Raw genomic sequence first — 15,270 nt, forward strand, 5'->3', positions numbered from 1 at the left:
CGTAGTTATGAGGGGTGTAAAAAAATGAAAGAAAACCCTAACTATCAAAATAACTCACAGCGCAAGTACATTTATTCACCCATTAGACTCGGGAAAGGGAGTTATCTATCCACATTTACTTTTCGAAATAACTGAGCTATAAGGACCTGAAAGTTGTGTGCTCATGGCTTCCAGATTCACAACAATATTAGGTCAGCTCGCTGACCTAATAAAGCATACATGCAAAAACACCAGAGAATGAGTATCCTTCACAGGTAACCAGATATCTGTGATCAAAAGCGATCGCCAAGGGTAAGCCTCCCCCGGCACCTGTTATCCAATGATGGCCATATTATTTTTGGACCTCCACATGACCTTGACCTTTAACATTTAGGGATAGAGTATAAATGAAGAAAATGTGTCCCCATGTAAATTCTATCAATAAAACTCAACATTATGAAAATCGGGGGAAAATTATTCAAGTTATGATCAATAACGTCACAATTATGATTTTTGTTAATTCGGTCACAATCCGAAAAAGTAGGTCAAGGGCACTAATCAAATATCAGGTGCACAATACAGTACAGGGACACCATTATGATGCAAGAACATATTGCCAACTTTAGTTGAACATCAGCCATCAGCCATCAACTTTGGCCAAAGACTCCACTAGAAGGTGGGAACCGTTGTGATCGTTAATGTTGTTGTCGTAGTAGTACTATTAGTAGTAGTAGTAGTAGTAGTAGTAGTAGTAGTAGTAGTAGTAGTAGTAGTAGTAGCAGCAGCAGCAGCAGCAGTAGTAGTCATAGCTTGCGATGCTGGGATCTCAGGTTGAAATCTAATATATCATGGTTGCCCTTTGTCAACTCATTTCTTTTTTATTTCTGTAAAAGTACACTTATGTCTTGAAATATCCTTATGCTGCATGTGATACATGTACAAGCACCTATATAAAATGATACACTGTAAGAAAAACAAACAAACTGGGAAAGCAACTTCGTAAAAGTAAAAGGTGTCAAAGAAGACACCTGGTAGAAATATGATTCAAAGATGTCGCAGTTACATCGGAATGAAAACCTTTCTCAATTTCATTATTATTGGACGAAGTAATAAGAATGATTAAAGAACACACCTTTAATTAATAAATTGTCCCCTTTCTTGTTATATCCAGGCACCGCTCTTAAGGCCGCCTCCCGTCGGGTCAGCAATTCTTGGTAACCGTTTTTATCATAGGGTATTAACCCACTCCACACTCTTTGATTGAGGTCGTTGTCACTGCCGGTATTCTCAGATGCCTGACTCTGCAAGTAGTATAAAGCAAATGGAGAACCATCAACATTCCAATGACAAGACGAGGCAAGAAGCATTATAAACAACCTGCTGGCACGTTTCATGACGGGCAGCTGAAAACTCCCTTACACCAGAAGCTTTAGCATTATTGGGGGGTTGGGGGGGGAAATATCATTTTGTAACAGCAATGAAGATTATGAAGAATGTTAATCGTATAAGAACCGATATTGTGGTTATTATCACAGTCAATAAAACGATTTAATCGTGCAGTGATAGTTACAAATTTGATAAAGTTGCAGGAAAGTTTGTCCAACCAGAAGGAAGTGTTTACACTAACTAATAGTCTGAGCAGACATTAAGGTCATGTTTACCGAATGTTTCCCATTTCCGTGCCCTTTTGAAAACAGAGACCAGCACAAGCCACTGTTGCACAACTGTAAACCCCGAGTCTCTGATCATTTCTTTCCAAGTGACATTTTACATCAAATATTAAGGGGTTTTATGGTAAACCCCATCGGTTGGTTCATTATCATGGCTGCGGCAGAATTACGATTTTTTTTTTTGTGGTTGGTTGGAGACTCAGTCAGCACATTGGAAGCAGATTTTTAGCAGCAGATCTCAAATGGTGGAATCTGTGCCCAGGCAAACGCCGGGAACTATTGACATTCGTCTGCCAGTGGACTGATGTGAAAATAACTCGACAAAAAAAAATGTATGTGAATTTGGATTCAATCTCTGGGTTAACAAGGCTGCATGTAAAGACATGCTGAGTAGCAAAACAAAGGAGCAAAAAAGCAAACCGACTGCCAATAAAAACCACGAAATTAAGCTTCACCTCATTCCAATCTGAGAAAGATGGCCTCACATTTTTTTTTAATATATAATTCTTTCTTTCCAAAATCGAAGCTAATGAAAGAGCAAGATATGAACTGACTGTGTGGCTGTGGGGCAACTTGGACACTAAATAAGGGAATGTATAAACAGGAAAAGAGAGAGGAGGGGAGGAAACACAGCAATCTGCAAATAAGAGGGTTAGACTGCAATGCAAGATGGTAGTTCACCATCTGCTTGAAGCCCGGGAGCAAAGAATGGGATAGTACAACCTCACGAAAGCAATTGCACAAATAAGAGAAAAGAAGGACAAGAGAGTTGAGGCCAACCTGTATTTTAGGAGTTTGACCAGGAGGGGGTTCCGAGAAGAACATGCACATGCTGGAGTTTATGGGAAGGCTCAAAGGGCTGAGAGAGCAGAGGGAACTAGTTTGGAGGAGCGGTAGATAAAACCATAAAGGCCACTGACCTGCTGCAATGTGCAATCAACAGGGCTTGGGCTTTAGCCTCATTACCCTTCAAATAAAATGTAAAACTAGAAAGCATCTCAAAATGCAAAGTCCATCTGCATCCGCTCTGTACTCTAACTAAATGTGACGAAAACAACAGCTAACTAGAACGACACTCGGCAGAGTGCATCGCTCTGCCAGGCTAAACTGTTTATGTTTTCTATCCCACTGATAGGCAAGATCTGGATCCAGACCTTCACCAAAATCGCATTGGCTTGTTCTCGTCACCTAACCATCTCATCAACCAAGTTTTGTCAAAACCAGTCCACAACATTTTCACATATCATGCTATATATCGTTTGTGGCACGATGTATCAATGGTGAAGAATCACTTACAAAATTAATAAATCTCCAAATTTGGATAGGATCTTCAAAAAAATAAAACAAATCAATCCTTGTCAAACACCCAATGTGTCCAATAAATTTCATCCGAATCCATCAATAACTTTTGAGAAATTGTGATACATATCATTTTTGGCCCTATCTCTCAATGGTGAAGAATCACTTCATGAATTCCAGTATCCGGATCTTTAGCAAATTCTAATCAATTCATCCTTGTCACACACCCAACCAGTCCACCAAGTTTCCTCCTAATCGTCCACAACTTTTTGAGATATCTTGCTTACAGACAAGCAAACAGGGGTGAAAACATGGCTTCTGTCCTTCCACCTTCGGTGGTAGAGGTAACAAAAAAAATGTAAATTTTATGAAAAGAGACTTCTCCATATTCCCATAATAAAGGTTTGTTGAAAATTTGATGACAAAAGTGCAAATGGTAAACTAGAACGCATACAAAGCGCATATAGTCTCACCTCGCATGCTCATTTTGAACAAAAATACCATCGTTAACTGAACATGCTTCTATTATGGCCCATATACCGGTATCATCCATGCACCCTATTATGTAACACACTTTGCCATTATCCGTATCTTTATTGATAACTGATTGATTGTGAGGATATCTCATGACCACCTTTGTGCACATGAAAACTAAATTGCATCACTGAAGGTGAATATGAAAAAAAAAAAAAAAAATTTAACTATAGTTTTCATGGCAAGTCAATCACATGTCGGAAGTTTCGCGTTGATCTGTTATATGGTTCTGTAGAATTAAAAAAATTTTTTAACGTTTTTATTTTCAATCCAATATGGCCACCAGCCCACATGACTGATGACTTCATAAATTTAATTCTTCACTCACATTGGGTTGTCGATCAGATATATGAAGTTTCAGATAATGATTTTGATTCAACCAATTATGGCTGGAATACCACCTCACTGATAACATCATCGTTATCAACCTCTATAACACCCAATGGGAAGTTGATGACATATGCCAAGTTTCAATGTTTTTTGCTGAGTCGTTTCGGAGAAAAAGATGTGCAAATTTCTCCTTTAACCCAATATGGCTGCCATACCATGTGACCTATAATTTCACAGTTATTCATAAAGTTTTCTCCATGGGGAGTCCCCTCCTCTGTTTAAAGTTTCACATCGATCGGACAAGTGTTTGTAGAGAAAAACATTTTTAAAGCGAAAATACAGTGTAGAGACAGACGCGCGCACACGCACGTGCACACACACTGGCGTTGCAATCGTCTCACATCCCCTTCGGGATTAGAATAATAAATAATCATGGGAGCGATTACAAAACCCGCCCATCTCACAAAAGGTCGATTTGCAATCACCGTCACTTTGCCTTTTTACATTTTGACCAAAAAATTAATTAGTCTTCTCCATCGTCTTATAATCAAGGTTTGTTGAAAAATTTGATGACAAAAGCTTAAATTGTAAAAAAAAAAGGGTTATGGCATGGGCAGAGAAAGACACAGACACAGACACAGAAGTGATTGCAAAACCTCGCCTCCCACTGCGTGAGCAGACGGACGAGCAAAAGCAACCAAAAGAAGCAAAATCTCAGTATTTTCACTTTTATAATACTGTACCACCTAAGGAAATGAAAACAACAAGTGGGACGATTGAGGTACAGTTACCTGTGATAAACAGTTGCTGAGAACCATAGAAAACAAATGGTACTTATTTTAGCTTGGGCATGGCTCAGTAAGAAGCAGGAATTCACCAACTGGGGGGGGGGGAGGGAGGGGTTGGTCACAGGAAAGCGAGATTTCCTCATAATTTCTTTTTTGTTGACGTCCTCACCTGGTTTTGATTGTCAGGTGTGGAACCATGCAAATTATGTTGAACCATAAGAATGTGTGAAGCTTGTATGGTAACAATGTGAAAAATATTTGAAAAATGTGAAAAATATACATTATGATGAGAAAATTAAATGTGGAAAAGGTCGGTGCTTTATACGAGTTTGCTTCCAGGGAATTTCAATGCTGGAGGCCATTAGGCCCATCAAGCCTGTGAAATGGATGCCAGCCGACGGTTGTTTGTTCATGCTCTATCCTTATTAAACAATAAACATCAAGCAAGGAAGCAGCAAGAACCATTTTTAAAGTCTTCGGTACGATTTTGCAGTGGTCGTTTTTAAACCGACGACCTCCCAGATTCAGAGTGGGCACTCTAACCATTATGTCACCGAGTCTGGTTAAATCACACTCTGAGATCACAAGATTGCAACCTGGTATCAGTGGAATCCAGGTTGATCAGATCACTTCTACCCATGGTTTAAAGCAACAATTTGTAATTTGTTCAAGGGTGATGGCAATAACTCATCGACTCTTCAAAAAAGACGCCGCGGGATCTTCAACGTCCACCGACCATTGCTTGTAGCTGTGTCCTCCAGATTAACATCTACTATCGGATGTATGGCATACACTTATACCATATGCATCACCTTGCAATCAAAATACAAGGCTGACAGTTTATGACTGTGTTGACATTCAAACCAATGGTAGACAGTTCAAGGGTGAGTGCATATACCTCGAACAGTCTAACCTATCCTACCAGCTCATTTGACTCTACACACAACAAAAGGATGTTGTCAGGCGGTGCTTAGTGCTAAATGAGGCCCTGACGATACTAATACACAGCTTGTTATTTGTAGCATTATCGTCATCACTTCTTCTGACGTAAATATTTAGGGGAGTTCCGCAAGTTGGTTTTATGAAAAGGTTGTATCATCATCATATATTGCATAAAACTCACAATAATACAGCTTGTTCTCTTATTTATAGGTGCAATCAGTGTCAATTGTTATTTATTGGTTTTAATCAGTGAGAAACAATCACAGTGTATGGAAAGGTCATGGTCTTCAGCCAATATGATCTAGCCTCTGGAGGCACCAAAGTAATGTCAAAGATGACTATGATGAGTCTTCTTTTTATCCCCATGCTTTTTGAAAACATAGGGGCAATACCCCTGGGCGCTCACCTGGTATCGGCTAGATAAGAATACCAGGGAACCACTGGTAGGCATGGTTGACCCACAGAATGTGTAATGGAGAAGAAAGTAAGTACCTATTTTGGGGGCAACCCCTCCTTTAGACCCGTAAGACCCCCTTAGACCTCGATTTATTTTAATGTCATGTCCAATCTTGAGTACATCATGGGTGATGAAGGTTGTAGTCAAGTTTCATCGGAATTGTATGTGTAGTTAAATTGTATGTGTAGAAAAAAGCAAATACTTATTTTGGGGGGCAACCGCTGTAAACCCCCTTCGGGCCTGAGTTTTAGATCGTCGTTGAGGATCTCTAAGTCTTACTCACGTTGTTATTCTTGTGGACTTTTTTTTGTTTCACAGCCTACAGTTTTCATCGAAACTTCCTGAAACTTGGTATATATATATATATATATATATATATATATATATATATATATATATATATATATATATATATATATATATATATATATATATATATATATATATATATATATATATATATATATATATATATATATATATATATGTGTAAAAAAATACCCTGCGCAGACAGTAACGATCTCCGATTTTGAAAATTCCTCCGAGAAAAAAAAAAAGTTATGAAGTCAAAATATCTCCGCTAATGGAAATCGCCTAAAAAATTATCTCCGAAACTAGGCAAGCTTTTTGAATTTTGTTTGCGGGAATCGAACAGGGCATTAGCAGAGATGAATTACCGCACATATGATACATCACTATGACGTCATATCAATTTCTATGACATCATTCCAATTTTTTGACATTTTTTGTTTCACAATCCAGAGTTTTCATCGGATCTTCGTGAAACTTGCCAGGTATATGCAGAAAGCCCACGCGCAGGCAGTAACCATCTCCGATTTTGGAAATTCTTCCTAGAAAAAAAGTTGACGTCATAATATCGCCGCTAATGGAAATCGCCTATACCATTATCTCCGAAACTAGGCAAGCTGTTTGAATTTTGTTTGCGAGAATTAAGCCGGGCATTAGCACAGATAATTTATCGCAAGCCTGATACATCACAATGACGTCATATTCGTTTTATGACGTCATTATTAAGAGGACGAGGATCTTAGCTCATTCGAGCTTGTTTTTAATGCCATGAACAAACTTTGGTACATTGACGGTGATGAATGTTGTGGTAAAGTTTCATCAAAATCATGTGTTGTTTCAGAGAAGAAGTTGAAAGTATTTGTGGATGGACGGACAGACGGATGGGCAGAGTGGATGATGCACGATCGCATAAGCTCTCCATAACTACATTCCAGGTGAGCTAAATAACAAAAGGGTGAATATTGTCGCCGGATCTGTCTGTCTATCCACCCATCCGTCATGCCCCTCCTCAATGGTTGGGGTTGGGCAGAAATTCACTAAACTTGGTAGTGATGATCACCACATGGCACGAAGGTGCAAGATTAGTGTCATTTTTGACCCTGCCCCTGGTGTGGAGTCAAAAGATCATCTCCCGAAAAATGCAATTACGGGCACATTTTAAACATTATAAAATGAAACTTTGGATATGTGATACACATTGGAGGGTGCATGAAATATGTAATGATTTTTTTTGGATTTCACACCTGGTCCATGCCCGAAGAGGTGGGAACTTGGGGTCACAGGGGTCAAAACTGGAATTTTTAAAACTCATCAACATTTGATATTGGGTCAGGAACCAATATTTGATATTGGTTCCTGGTGGAACTTTTTGCTGTCTTTCAAGTTTGCATCAAGTGGGAAGCATGTGGATTTGCGACGGTGCACCATCGACTTCACTAGTTTTTACTTGCACTCTGAAAATGAATCAGCCAAGAAATCCTCCAACCGATGCTTGGTCCACGTACACTTAGCTCTGCAATTCCCAAGAGATCTGTTTGCTCCTTTCACATTATAGATGTGTTAAGAAAAGGCAAAAATAAATAATTTTTTTATCCAGTGTCTGAGGCTCATGGAGGAGCTGGAGCACAAATCCCACTCCAACATACAGACAAATACATGAGACAACTGAGGATTTCCTTAGAGACAAACACAGACACTTAGATTGGGAGGAAGTGACATCACTTCCCTGAGCACTCTGGGTACCAGAGATCTTTATGATGTTGCTTTTCTCTCCGCACTCAGCTGGATAATGGAGGAGGAATTTCCAAAACCCATGGCGGTTTGTCCTTTCTCTATCCTTTTTAAATGCTGAGCATCAAGCAAGGAAGCAGCATGTACCGTTTTTACTTCCACCAGCGAACATGGATGGAGGTTATGTTTTCACCCCTATCTGTCTGTGAGCAGCATATCTCAAAAAGTTACAAGACTGATTCGGACGAAACTTGGTGGAGAGGTTGGATGTGTGACAAGGACTAATTGATTCGATTTTGGTGAAGATCCAGATCCAGATCCGGATACAGATACAATGATTTTTTTAAATGTTTAAGTGATTCTTCACCATTGAGAGATGGGCCACAAGCGATATATAGAATTATATTTAAAAAAGTTGTCGATTAATGATTTGATTCTGGTGAAGATCCAGATCCGTTTCCAACTCATCGGTGGGATAGAAAACATAAACTGTTCAGCCTGGCGGAGGTATGCGCTCTACTGAGTGCCATTCTAGTTAAAGTATTTGGTACGACTCGGCCGGGGTTCAACCACCGACCTCCCAGAGTGGAAGTTCCAACTACTAAGCCACCGAGTATGTTTACAGTGTAATGAGTTGGCAACAAGATGAAAAAAAACATCTATATTTCCATGATCGACTGAATTGCAGAAAGTAGTGGAGGAATACAACTCAAATTTGGCAAACCATGGCTGAAGTTATGATGTGTCACAGATAAAAAGCAGAGATAGAATCCAATTCCACTCCTTATTCTGAAGCACTCTGCAGTCAAATATGCTCCTACACTACTACACAAACAAAGAATGTTGAGGCAGAGGACCGTTTGAAGTGAGATTAGATCACAGATACGAGGATTACATTTTAAACAGTTTATTGTTGATTGTTTGGACAGTTGTAGTAGACTCTTCCAGTCATACAGGTGCAAGCGAAGGACCCTGGAGACCATGACGACCGTTACAAATTCATTGTTATGTAACATATTAGGTTAAAGATATTCTGCTTTTCCAACTAGGTGCTTCCTCTGAAAATACCAAATTAAACTGGAAATGCACTCGGTCGAGCGTATACCTCCACAACGCAATGCCTGATCCACGAGAACATATCGGGCCCAAAACATTTTTGAAATATCATGCTATACATTGTTTTTCACCACATCTCAATGGTGAAGAATCACTTAAAAAATTAAACAGTTCTCGTATCTGGATCTGGATTCAGATCTTCACCAAAATCGAACCAATTCATCCTTGCCACACACCCAATGTGTCCACAAAGTTACGTAAAAATCTGTCCGCCACTTTTGAGATATCGTGCGATATATCCTTTTTGGCCCCATTTCTCAATGGTGAAGAATCACTTTATAAATTCTAGCAGCTGGATCAGGATCTGGATCATTACCAAAATCTAATCAATTCGTCCTTGTCATACACCCAACCTGCCCAACAAATTTCATCCGGATGACTCAACAACTTTTTGAAATATCCTGCACACAAACAGACAAACAAGAAGAAGACGTCGTGCAGAGCACGATACTTGCAAAATGCATAAAATAGATTTGACCTCAAAAATAATTGGTGGTTGAAATCAATGACCAAATATGCAACTCCTCTTCAAATTTCAAGTCAATCGGATGAAAATTGAGGATTTTAGAAATACCACCTGAGTTGTTGACCTTGGGCTTATGTTGATCTCAAAAAATAATTGTTTGGTTGAATTCAGTGACCTGAAGTATAATTTCTCTTCAAATTTTAAGTCAATCAGATGAAAACTGAAGATCTTAGAAATCTCAACTAAGTTGTTGACCTTTGCCTATGTTGACCTTTTGAGCTCAAAAACAATAGGCTTCTTCTTGATGACAAATTCTACCATGTGGTGAAGTTTTATGAAGATCGGTTTAAAATTGTGACCTGTAGGCAAACAGACAGACAGACAGACAGACAGACAGACAGACAGACAGACAGACAGACAGACAGAATAACGAAACGACGAACCAATGTTCTTGAAAAATCTTCGATTTTACAAGTAACAAACAGACAGCGAGGGGTGAAAACATAACCTCCTTCACCTTCAGCGGTCGAGGTAATAATATTACTTTGTAGGATCGATAATGTAACTCATCCCATATATAAAATTTCAATGATAGTTGCATTTTTAAAATTGCATTCATTCATAAAGTACTCATTATTTCAGATGCTAATCAATTTCTCATCTTTTTTTTTAATACGAGCAAGTTGCCCGTGCCCACATTCTAAATGGACTAGGGATGAAGGCGGCAAAAATGCAAAAGGCGCCTTCCACCATCGAGCTGGCAAGCTGGGAGCAACTATTCACATTTATTGCCACATCTGAAACAATTCAAATGCTCCGATGGTGGCGAGGTGCTCCATTTGAATCTGTTAGTTTGATATATGTAGCTTTTTGATGCCTATACGGTTCGTAATAAAAAAATGTGTTTTAGTGTCAAAGCCAGCGACCAATTATAAATTAATAGAAGGATGCCTGTATGATAAATCTGTTCACAAGCACAACGGAGCATTCAAATTCCCTGATCCAATCCAACATTGCCTTATGCCTGCATCAGATCGGTTAATTTTTTTTGCATGCAAAGTCAAGGCTCGTGGAGGAGCTAGAACACAGAACGGATCAGAGTATAATAGAACAAAATGAACAGTAGAAAGAAAGAGGGGGAAAAACACCAATACTCGGGTTGAGGGACAAAATAGATGGAGACTTGGACAAATAAGGGATGTGGGAAGGGATGAGGGTTACGGGGAGGAGGCATGGGGTGGACAAGATGGATACACAAGCAAACTCTCAGAAAGGGAACACTGCAAATTGGGAAAGAGGTGAGCTTGGGGAGGGTTAATAGGGGTAGAAAGGGGATGATATGAGATGGTGTTTGTTCAGGGCATTAAATAAGAAAATTCAGGCCTTGAGGGGGTCTATGGGGGTTGCCCCCCCAAAATAGGTATTTGCTTTCTTCTCAGAAACTACACATGAAATTATGATGAAACTTGACCACAACCTTCATCACCCATGACATACCCAACTTTGCTCACAGCATTAAAAAAAGGTCGGGGTCTGAGGGGGTCTACGAAGGGAGTTTACGGGGAGGGGGGGTTGTTTCCTCAAATAAATATTTGTTTTCTTCTCAGAAAACACCTTTCATCACCTATGGTGTACCAGAGTTTGTTCATGACATTGGAAAAATCGGGCTTGAAGGGAGTGTAAGGGGGATTGCCCCCCAAAATATGCATTTCCTTTCTTCTTCGAAACTACACACACAATTTCAATGAAACTTGACCACAACCTTCATTACCCACGATGTATCAAAGTTTCTTCATGCAATTGAAAAATTTGCTGTCTAATAGGGTATACGGGTCGTTGCCCCCAAAAATAGGTATTTGCTTTCTTCTCGGGAACTACACACACACTTTTGATGAAACTTAACCACAACCTTTATCACCTGTGATGTACCAAGGTTTGTTCATGGCATTAAAAAAAATCCATAGGTATTCACTTTCTTCTCCATTAGATATGTTGTGGGTCATCCATGCCTACCAGTGGTTCCCTGGTTATCTTATCCAGCCGATACCAGGTGAGTGCCCAGGGGTATTGCCACTATGTTTTTTGTGATGTTATGGACTAAACTAAAGAGAAAACTTGATCTTAAGCATGTTTGCAAACGAATTTGCATGATTCGGAGAAAAGCCAACATCACGAGTGAACTTTCAAACTTGTCTCTATCCTCTAAAACCTGGTGGTGCCTTGTGCTAAGTCTTTTCTAGTGTATGCTCCCCTTCCATCCCTTCCTGCACTTCAAATGTCACCACAGCCGACTCCGCTGATGAGAATGCTTCAATTCTGTGTTTTCTTCAAAATATTGTGTCCCCAATCCCTCACCCCTTGTATCCACCATACCCAGTCATACCCAACTGCTCCTGGACTCAGTCTCTTTTGCACCTGAGAAGGTGGAGAAGTTTCCGGCAACCTCGACTCTGATTCTTCAGCTGAACCAGATGACATCAGCTGACGTTTCCTAAAAACCTGCTCTGCCGTTCTTGCACATCCTCTCTCTGCTCTTTTCACCAAATAATTTGCCCAAAGTCATATTCCATCTTCTTGGAAATCTGCCAACATCACTGCATTCCATAAAAGGCGCAAAAACCGATCCCCTTAACTACAGACCCATCAGCTTACTTCCTGTCATCAGCAAGGTCATGGAATCCATCATCGCAGTTGACATCAAATCCTTCTTTTTCTCCAAAAACCTCATCTGAGATCATCATTTCAGATTCAGAGCAGGTCACCCCACCTTGGACAGGCTGTATCTGTTCTCCCAACAATGGATGGAGATGCTCCACATTAGACAGGAGATCAGGGCCATCTCTCTTGATAAATCTCAAGCAGTCCAGCATCCTACCATTCTCTCCAAACTTGTCTGCCGATGGCATCCAAGGCCAACTCCACATAAAGCTCACTGACTTCCTCTTCTCTCGTAGCCAGCATGTGGCACTCAATGGAATCCTTTCATCTCCTCTCCGTGCCAAGGCTGGTGTGCCCTAAGGCAGTGTTCTGGGCCCAGTCCGATTCCTGATCTTCATAAACGAGCTCTCTGACTCTTTGGAAAATCCCCTTTATATCTTTGTGGTTGACTCCACACTCTGCCATAACACCCCCCATCCTTCAGTTTGGCAGACACCTCTTCTCTCTCTTCAGATCTTGAAAAAACAAAAAATCACAAGCTGATCAAACACTTCAAATATGTCTTTCAATCCTGGCAAAACTCACATTCTCACTATCTCTCTCTGAAAGGACCCTCTCGTGAACCGTCCCATCTACTTTCTTGACAATCTTCTTGAAGAAGTTCAGTCACTCAACCTCCTGGGTGCCACTATCAGCCATGATCTTTATTTGGCAAACGTGATCTGCTCCAGTCATCTGCCGAGTATCCACCATTAACTCACTTGTAATCAAGTTGGGTTTAATGCTTCTAAAACTCAATTTCTTCCCATCTCTTTCTCTCTCAAGCTCCTCTCAACTCCCCAACCTCTTTTGGGAGCTCCATAACTACACCATGTGATGCAATAAACCCAGTATGTATTATCCCAACATCAAATTTATCCTGGAATCCACACATTACACAAATAGCTAAGTCTGCCTTGAAGAAACTAAGAGTCCTGTTCAGATGCTGAAGATTCTTCTCCTCTGAACATTTGCTTCAACAATATAAAGGATTGATTCGTCCTTGTATCGAGTACTGCTCTCACATCTGGGGAGGTTCCAGCTTCACATACTGACTGGACAGAATTGAATCCAAACTAATCCTACTTATCAACTCTCCCAATCTGATCTCAAAACTTGACCCACGAGAAATACGCCGCAAACTTTGCTCTCCTTCTCTTTTCTATGGATATTACTTCGGTTTCTGCCCTCGAGAACTTGCTGCTTGTGTACCTCCGCCATTAGCGAGACCACAAAATCCTCGACAAGTCACATCACGTGATTGTTGTGTGGCCATTGGCAACTCAAGGATGGGCCGTTACGATGTTTGTTTCTTCCCCTTCACTGCCAAACTCTGGAACTCTTCACCTTCTCATGTCCTTCCAAACACTCTCGAGCACCTTCCCCTTTTCAAAAAGCAGATTTTGTACTTCCTCAAAAACTCTGAGACTATTCTCTCTTTCTTCACTTTTCTCTCCAAGCAGTTCTTTTATTGAAGGCCTGAAATGGATGAGCACTATATATACAGTAGTCTGTGACTGGAGCCTTCAACATAAAAAAACAAAAACTTTCCTTCAATGTAAACATAACCAGACAATTTGATGTAGCGACATCGACCGATACGCCTCCACCCACATTGTCTTTTCTTACTCTAACTTGGACCAAAAACCTCAATATCTAATCTGTACATGTGTATCATGGTATATGCACTTAGTTTAGTTCAAATCCCTACCTCGCCATCATTTTTACCTGACACGACCTCTGACCTTTGACCTCTTAATGCCGAAATCTAATCAGTTCATCTTTACATCAAAAATATACACTGTACTTATTACAACTTTGGTCAAAATCCCATCACTGGTTCACAAGTTAGTGTGGTAACATAATTTTTACTTAATAGGACCTCTGACTTTTGACCTCTTGACCCCATAATCTAATCGGTTCATCTCCACATCATTACACATATTTGTACAAACTTTGACTGAGATCCTTTTGGCCATTTTAAGTTATCGTGGTTATTAAAAACCTATCACGGAAGCATGGACGGACGGACAGCCGAATACATAATACCTCAGGTGACTTTGTCAGCGGAGGTATAAAAATTTCCAAAGCCAAAACCAGCCACCAAATTGCCAAACTCACCAAAGTCGCCAAAGGTAATGGCAAAGGCTGCCTGGCATCCTCAACCGTGCAAACAACTAACTTGGCATATATGAACTCCTATCCACCTCCTATTCATCTAGCATACCTACAAGACCTTCATCGACAGCTTGATGGAATACTGCTCTCCCATCTGAGCTGGCACCCTTGCCTCACACCTTGCTGAGCTTGATGACTTGGAAACCAAGGCTTTCAAGATTTTTGGAATCTCTCACGAGTATATGGGCCTATTACTTCGCCATCACAGACAAGTTGGTGGTCTCTGTCTTTTACCTGCTCCTTTCTGGTCTTGCATGCTCTACACTTTCTGTGCTTTGCCTTCCCTACCTCCCCCCCCCAACTCCTCCATCTCAAGGTTTCTGCAAGGCACACATGGTCCACCATCAACCCCCATCTGGTGAAACTCGCACAATCCAGAATCACTGCTCACCTCCACTCATGCATTGCTCTTTTTACAACCTGTGGACCCAACTTCAACATTCTCTTCAATCTCACTCTACTCTTCAGGGTTTCAAGATAGCTGTTCACATTCTTACATCGTCCCCCACTAACTCTCCCAAAGGACACCTCTTTCCAAATTTCCCAGTTTTTTTCCTTCCTGAGAGTTTGTAGCTGCATCGATGTTGTCCACCCCGTTTGTCCTCCCCTTGCAATAATTCTTCCCTCGGTCCCTTGTCCCTCCAGGTTCCAACCCACGGCCAGGTCATGGGCAACCCCAACCCTTCCCACATTCTGCCAAGGGGGAGATGTCTTGCCAATGCTCCCGAAGGGAGCGAGAGTTTTTAGTTCTTCAAATTTGGACTCGACCTTACA

At 40.6% G+C, this 15,270-nt stretch overlaps 1 protein-coding gene across 3 annotated transcripts in view; it reads right to left on the reverse strand.

Annotated features, from left to right (window-relative positions):
* LOC147013809 (membrane-associated guanylate kinase, WW and PDZ domain-containing protein 1-like) overlaps positions 1-15,270 on the reverse strand; it is a 79,709-nt gene that overhangs the window by 59,816 nt on the left and 4,623 nt on the right. For all 3 annotated transcript variants that reach the window (XM_085851051.1, XM_085851052.1, XM_085851050.1), the window contains exon 2: positions 1,112-1,280. The gene's annotated coding sequence lies outside the window, so the exon portion shown is untranslated. The remainder of the gene's footprint in view (positions 1-1,111; positions 1,281-15,270) is intronic.

The sequence above is a fragment of the Eptatretus burgeri genome, chromosome 13 (genome assembly GCF_056783735.1).
Source record: "Eptatretus burgeri isolate ZD-2024b chromosome 13, Ebu_testis_v1, whole genome shotgun sequence".
In the NCBI taxonomy this organism is placed as follows: Eukaryota; Metazoa; Chordata; class Myxini; order Myxiniformes; family Myxinidae; genus Eptatretus; species Eptatretus burgeri.